Genomic DNA, 8,358 nt, shown 5'->3' on the forward strand with positions numbered 1-8,358 from the left:
AACATAAATTCTTTGGACCTTGGAGTATAGTAGTTAATAAAACAGAGTTCGGGTCCACACAGATCTGAATTGTTGTTCCACATCTCCTATTTGATAGCTGTATATATATCTATCTGTGCAAGTAATGTCCCTTTTCTGTGCCTCAGTTTCCTCATCTGTAATACAGGATCATTAGAGTGCCTGTTTCACAGTTTGATGAACAAAATACGTGTTAAACACTAAGAAAAGTGTGAGGTACATAATCACTAAATGTCCGCTGGGACAACATATAAATGACATGTCCCTTTTTATAAGAGGGCCACAGAAGTCTCCAAGAGAAAGCACAGCTCACTATTAGAATTATGCCTAAATACGTGTAAAATTAATGTATCAGATATTCTCAGAAAGACAAGACAAAGAAATAGAGGGATGGGAGGAAGGGAAGGAGGGAGAAAGGAAAAAAGAAAAATGTGGAACAAGAGCCGAGAAGAAATTTTGTTATCACTGTGATAGGTCTGGGAATATCACTGTAGATGATTTTGATTACAATAAATATTAGCAAACACCACTTCTATATGTTTTCAGTATGGGGCACTTAAGACAGAAATAACTGTGTTCAAGACTAGGAAAGATACGGGACACCTGGGTGGCTCAGTTGGTTGAGCGTCTAACTTCGGCTCAGGTCATGACCTCACAGTTTGTGGGTTCGAGCCCTGCATCAGCCTCTGTGCTGACAGCTCGCAGCCTGGAGCCTGCTTCAGATTCTGTGTCTCCTTCTCTCTCTGCCCCTCCCCCGCTCACGCTTTGTCTCACTCTGTTTTTCAAAAATAAATAAATGTAATAAAAAAAAGGACTAGGAAAGATGCAAAAATATTGTGAAAAATAGCAGCTTTCTCCTGAAATTCCATGTCTCTCTTAAAATTTCACATTCCCAGGGCACCTGGGTGGCTCAGTCAGTTGAGCGTCCAAGTTCAGCTCAGATCACGCTCTCACAGTTCGTGAGTTCGAGCCCTGTGTTGGGCTGTGTGCTGACAGCTCAGAGCCTGGAGCCCATTTCAGATGCTGTCTCCCTCTCTCTCTCTCTCTCTCTCTGCCCCTTTCCCCCCCACCCCCCGTCAAGCTCTGTCTCTCTCTCTCCTTCAAAAATAAATAGAAAATATATATATATTTTAAATTTCACATTCCCTCCCTTTTGAGGATACTATTACTGTTTTGGAAAAAATATGTCTGATAGTTTCTTTGCTCAAATGGGTGATCACTGGAAGCTATGTAGCCTAACTCAAGTGCTACAATACTGGACAACTAGAAGTTGAAATAATTTTCCTTTCTGTTGTGAATTCAAACTTAGTAAAATGAGCTGTCTAAGGCACTGCTAATGCAGTAAGGTATGTGTCTAATGATGCCACTGAGACCAACCTGGACGTAGTTAATTTTAGCAAATATACCGGGCTAATCATAAGCATTCTAGAAATTAGTGATTATGAGATCGACAAGTGGTTTCAAAATTTCACTGAGCAGAGCCATCTGTTGGTGACAGCTCTGGAATGTAGAGATGTCAGAGAATTTTACCAAGGAGAAGCCATTCTTAGAGAAACACTAACTGAATGCACAGAATCCACCTTGCATCTTATTAGAAATCTGTTTAGATTCACAGGGAAAAAATGGGCAAAACAGTGATGAAATGCTATAAGCCATACTTGCAAATATATTGTGACAAACAACCACTCCCTTGATGTTAAGAAACCAATGTCACTTTATGTCAGAGGCAAGAGAAATCAACCTTCTCTGAGGAAGGTTTCTCTTCTTAGAAGCTACCAGATCCACGGTCGTCTTCATTGCACCCATTTAAAATGAAGCTGTCCATATATGTAAGAAACGGGTAACGGACTCTGGAGGCATATAGAGCAAGCTGGGGTTGTTCAAGATGGGAACTGTGGACTGTTCGTTGTGTCCACTTTCCAGCGTTTTCTTCTGCCCAAGATGGGATTCGGGGTGTGATGCTATGATACTATGATAAGACATTGGCATGGAAATATATAAATGTGAAATATATAAATGTGACTTCTACAAGGGTGTGGTTGCAAGTAGGAGAATTTGCAGGGGAAGTCATGATTTAGGCAACCATTAAAATTAGGATGGACAGGGTTAGCATGGGCAGAGAAGAGGATATTTGGAGCAGCAAACTAAACATATGGAAAAGAACTTGGGAGAGAGTGAGAAGGCTGGTTTGTGAAGTGTGGTCATGGCATGTGAGGGAAGGTACAGGAAAACAGCTTGTGGGGAGACGTGCCTCCCACACAACGTCTGGAGTACAATTCTAGTTGGCCAATTGATTATATGACTTTGATTCTGGGCAATGTTTGTGAGCCACTTTCGCTATAAGTTCCATAATATTTCTCTGTACAAGTGTTGCTAACCTTTCTCAGACAAATGGAAGGTATGATTAGTTAAAATGTCCCACGAACAATTTGAACAGGTGCTCAGCCTACAGGACGTGAGCACATGTTTTCCTTTTCAATAACCACCCCTCCTGCTTTTTTTTTTCCTTTTTAAAGTAAAATAATTAGAGCATACATGGTGCTTGTATTTTACAATCTTAAAATTAGTGAGACCAGATGAATCATATTAGAAACATTATACTAAAATGCAGTATACATTTTAGCTTAAGGAAATAGTCAAGAGTTTTTACACTCGTCATTAGCTATTGATATAATATTAAGTGATTTCTGATCTGTAACATAAAGAAGATAAACCAGCAGGTTTTTAAAATGAGGAAGGCCAGGGTGCCTGTGTGGCTCAGCCGGGGAAGCATCTGACTCTGTTCCAGCTCAGGTCATGATATCACGGTTGTGGGTTCGAGCCCCCAGTCGGGCTCTGCACTGACAGTGTGGAGGCTGCTTGAGATTCTCTCTCTCTGCCCCACCCCCACTCACACCGTCTCTGTTTCTCTCAAAATAAATAAATAAAAATTTAATAAAATAAAATGGGGAAGGTCTAGCCTTTCTGCTTAGTCTCCTTTATAATTTGGAGGAGTTCTAATTGCAAAGGGACTCCCACCAATCTTTAAAGCGACAGGAAAGGAGATGGGGGCAGAAGTTTGGAAACCCATAGGGAGACATGGGGTGAAAGCAAATGTAAATTGCCCTATTCTAGGTGGAAATATGGCAGCAGAGGTGAGGTGAGGAGCTCACCATGACCACGTGCCCCCGCCCCCAGGTGAGATTTCATGCTGTAATACGATTTTGCTGAGGTCCTGCACTGATGCCATTCCATATTTTGTTCTTCTCACCCTCACTCTAGACAAAGAGAGGGTGCTCTCTGAGAAATAGCACGATTATTTAAGAAATGACCGCCCAACTTCTGTAATAAGATCCCTGACTCTTTCCCACCCTTAACAAAGAAATATTCATCCTAACTTTGGGTTGGGGAGTGGGACACAGAGAATAACTAATTCGTAAAGACTCAACATTGTGGGAATGCTCTTTTTTATTTATTTTTACTTTTTAATTTTTTAATGTTTACTTACTTTTGAGAGACAGAGAGCAACAGAGCATGAGCGGGGGAGCGACAGAGAGAGAGGAAGACACAGAATCCGAAACAGGCTCCAGGCTCTGAGCTGTCAGCACAGAGCCCGACGCGGGGCTTGAACTCACGGAACCGTGAGATCATGACCTGAGCCGAAGTTAGACGCTTAACTGACTGAGCCACCCAGGAACTCCTTATTATTTTATTTTAAAGTTACACTGCAGTACTCCTCAGCCTGGTATGCCTTTGCCCCCCAGGAGATATGCGGCAATGTCTGTGCTTTTGGTCATCACACCTGGGAAATGAGTATTGGTGTCTCGTACATAGGGGCCAGGGATACTGCTAAATCTCCTACAATGCACAGGATGCTAACTGTCAACAGCGTGGAGGCTGAAACGCCCCGAGTTTTAGTGAAGAAATTCTCTAGAGGTCAAGACATTTGGACTCAGTGATAGCACTACTATGTGCCCTTCCTGCCTGTCATTCTTGGCTAGATGATTGTGCCTCTCGTCATCGAAGTCTCTGCAAAAGGACTATGTTGCAAGTGCTCCCTCAACAAATTGAGGTGTCAGGCAGTTACCGAAAGTAGGAATCGACTTTGACATACTTTGCAGGACCGTGACCAATTTTGTTTGTCACATTACCATTGGATATGAAAGTCTAAAATGGCATTTGCATTTGTGCGATGTGTCACTTGAAGAAATGGTGCCCGGATTTTGGTGACATCCGGTCCAAAGGCCAGCAGGATGTCCCTCCTAGACGTGATGTTCCATCCGTAACGGAGTGCGAGGTGGAAGAGGTCCAAGGGAAACTGGAGGTTGCCTTGGCAGGATAACTTTGTGTAACAATTGGGCGATGCTTTTCAAATTGGAAATTGCCTGCACAGTTTCTTCTTTCCTTTAAAATTGCGACAGGCTTCCTCCCCTCTCTGTGCCATATTAGGATTTTTTGTACGATGTGGTCTACTCATTATTCCACTGCGTGTGTTTGCTTCATAAGGAGACTCTACTGCATCGAAAAACGACACGTGTGGAAAAGATTCGTAATAAATAAAACACCGTACATACTAACAACAGAAAAGCTCCTTTCCCAATGGCATTGGTATAGACTGGTTGATGGAGATGCTTCGGGATAAATCATTACAAGGAAGCATAGGCACATCCACACAGGGGTTAGCGGAGGATAACGATACATTTACTGCCACACATGCCTTCCTGAAACAATGAGGCAGCGATGAGAAGTGGGAAAGCTGGGTCCTTGATTTATTAAAAACATCTGCCTCGGAAAGACAAAACTAGGGGAATTTCAAGTCATCATGACAAAGTGTTTTTGCCTGGTTTGTGAAAGTAGGGTCTTTCTGAAGTAGGTTGTTTATGCATTTTAATACCCGCAAGAGTGGCAGTATCTTTGCGGTAGTCTCTCTCTCCATAGAGACAGATACAGATAGAGACATCGGTACCCGTACAGATACCCTTGCTTCTGTCAGATGTGTCTCTGCACCTTCATAGCAGAGATGTGACAGCGACACCTGCTCGCCATTCTTTTCCTAATTGTGCTTTACAAGAAAACGGGCTCTTCTTAACGCTAAGCTCTGAAAATGTCTTAAGGTAGGATTAGGTGTCTTTTTCAGCCAAGGCCATTTAAAAAGCGGTAGTGGTAAAATACACAGGTTTTCCCACGGGAGGGGGGGCAGGGGGTAGAGGTCCTGACAGCAATCGGCTTGACGTCGTTTTCTTGAATTTGGAGACAAGTAGACATTGCTGTTGTTGAGGACAATGAGACCCCTGTTGAAATTATATTTTCACATGTTAGCCCCTCACTGTAACCTTGAGGAGAATGGAGTGTGTCGATGAGTGACGCTTCCTGTTGTCCTGGGTGGCCTCATCCTCTCTCTGGGCACTGTTTAGCCATAAGCGTGAAAGGCTGGTGAGAAAGATAATTGGCCTCAAATCCATAGGTGTATTTTTGTTATTTTTTTTTTAATTTGACTAGATCCAGTTTTTACCTAAAGAACCCCCCAGGATGAATTCTGGATCCTTTTATAATAAGACATTTTAAATTAAAGGGGCTAGTATATTTAGCGCATATACATGGCTAGCTCTGCACTAAGCAGTGTAGATTATGCTCTGGTTTCTCAAAGTCAGCACTATCGATATTTGGGGCTGAGCAATTCTTTGTTGAGTGGGGGTGGGGGAAGGTGTTTTGTTCACTGTCAGGTGTTTCAAAGCATCACCGGACTCGACCCTACAAATGCCAGTAGCACCTCTTCCCACAGTGACAAAAAAAAATTGCTAGATGTTGATGATGCTCATCAGGGACACATTCTGAGAATTGTGCATTAAAAGATGATTAAGATGTATATAGATGAAAAGAATAGGTTGCATGGAAAAAGAGGTCAGTGTCTGTGTATAGTTAGACCTGAGATAAAAGCGATGAATGCTTTTATATGTATATTCATAATATAATATAATTAACATAATATAAATAGTACTGATATAACATATTAATATGTTATATAATTATATGTTACATATATATACATATAATATGTGTTATATATATATGTACATATGTCACTGATGTTTATATTGAATACTCCAATATCATACAGCTAATTGCTGAAATATATATTGTTAGCATGAACATTGCCTACAGGACACATGCAATTTAGGTTCTGTGAAAACTAGCAAGAACCCGGAATATTATGGGAATTCAATAAAGTTTGACTCATAAAATTAATTATCTAAAGTTTCAAGGACACGTTCTTTCCCCTCTGATTTAAATTATAGCTTGCTTTCTACATGCTTCCATGGGAGTATTTTCATTAACGACCCCTTGAATTACCTGTGTTCCTTTTATATGGTAGATAGGCGTACCCCTTCTTCTGTCTTAAACTGCGTTTGACAACTCAAATAGCAAAGAACCTACATCTGCAATTCTGCTTCAAGCTGACCACTACTGGGCAGCAGATGAACTTTGCTTCAGAATTTGGTGGATGGTCTTTTGCCTTCTTGGAATTCTCCTTCTCTTGGTAGTTGTAGATACATTATGGACCCTGGATCGCTTGCCTTATGGCCCTACATCCGCTGGAAAACCATTGAAGTAGTCTGCTCAACGTAAGTCAGCTCCAAGGAGAATTGTCAAAAACGATCACACTCACTTGACATGAAATATCGATAAAAGATTCCTCCGTTTTAGAGGATATTTCCAATTTAAGACTGCTAGTAAGTTTGTGTAACTTTGTGCAGTGGCAGAAGGGTGATCACACCTGAAATTAATAATGTTATACGTGAGTTATACTGCAAATTTTTTAAAGAATAGAAAATTAAATAAAAACAATACACTGTGGCAGCACCCTGGACAGGACTCTCCTTTCTGGTTTCTGGTTAGTGCTCTGCTTCTTATGATATCAGATGTTGACACATCTGTCCCCCAGTCACCAACTGACACCTGCCCCGTGCCCCGTATATGGGATTACGGCCCTTTTTCTTAAATATCCTGTCCTAGCTATGTTCTGTGAAATTACTCATGGGTGTCTTCGTCGACCACAAGCCCCAAACACAACTCTTGTGTTACAACCCCTTGTCTTTATAAAATGTAAACATTTCTCAGGCAGGTTCCTGAGAGGCTATTCCTCTCTATTAATGGAGTGGCCACAGGCCCTATTTTTGTTTTGTTTTGTTTTACTTTCTTTGTTTCCTAGTTTTTTTGTCCTATGGATACGTTTAAGCCATTTATATCCTGTTTATTGACCTTTGTTTCCTAGAATGGGTTCTATAAGACAAAATGACAGCTCCTCAAGGCGCCTGGGGGCCTCGGTCTGTTAAGTGTCTGACTCTTGATTTTGCCTCAGGTCATGATCTCAAGGTTCATGAGATCAAGTCCCGCATCAGGCTCTGCTGCAGAGCCTGCTTGGGATTCTCTCTCTCCTTCTCTCTCTGCCCCTCCCCTACTCAGGAGCATGCATGTACTCTCTCTCTCAAGATAAATAAACTTTTTTGTTTAATGACAGCTCATCACAAAAGCAATGTCCTATTCACTAATACAGGATTTAGTTTTAACCCTGGATCATACTCTGCTTTGCATTGTTACTCACTGTTTTGGGTGTGAGTCTTCTGTTTTCAAAAGGGTTGTTGATTGGTCTTAATCAAGGGCTCTATCTTATACATATCTTTTATAGCATTTTGCACCCTGTAGTTAAGTATTCAGTAAACATTTAGCCAAGCCCTTAAGGCAGCTGTCAGCTATATTTGCATAAAACCCAGTTCTTAATTTAAATGAGTCAGGTACTTTAAAAAATTAAAAATTAAAAAATAAAAAAAGAGGGGGGGCGCCTTGGTGGCTCAGTCAGTTGAGCCTCAGACTTCAGCTTAGGTCATGATCTCACAGTTTGTGAGTTCGAGTCCCAAATTGGGCTCTGTGCTGACAGCTCAGAGCCTGGAGCCTGCTTCCGATTCTCTGTGTGTGTCTCTCTTTCTTCCCCTCCCCCACTCACACTCTGTCTCTCTCTCCTTCAAAAATAAATAAACATTAAAAAAAAATTAATGAGTCAGGTACTGATAATCATCAAATGAGGGAAGACTTTTTGGATCAGAACTTATTTCTGAATACCATGAAATCACAAAATTGATTCTATTTGAATAATTGGCTCTGGATGCTTATATTCTATTTTTTTCTATTGTGTTAGTGCTTACATATTTCATATAGGATAGAGTTTTAATGAATTTCAATTTCTTAGTAGTTAACTTTGCCATCCAGATTGCACCCTTCCTTATGTTTTAATATCACTTGCTTGCATGTGTGGGTGTGCGTGGGCCAGCACGTTTTCTGAGGTCAATGAAAAATAAAAAGGAA

This window comes from Prionailurus bengalensis, chromosome B3 (genome assembly GCF_016509475.1).
Source record: "Prionailurus bengalensis isolate Pbe53 chromosome B3, Fcat_Pben_1.1_paternal_pri, whole genome shotgun sequence".
NCBI classification, from domain to species: Eukaryota; Metazoa; Chordata; class Mammalia; order Carnivora; family Felidae; genus Prionailurus; species Prionailurus bengalensis.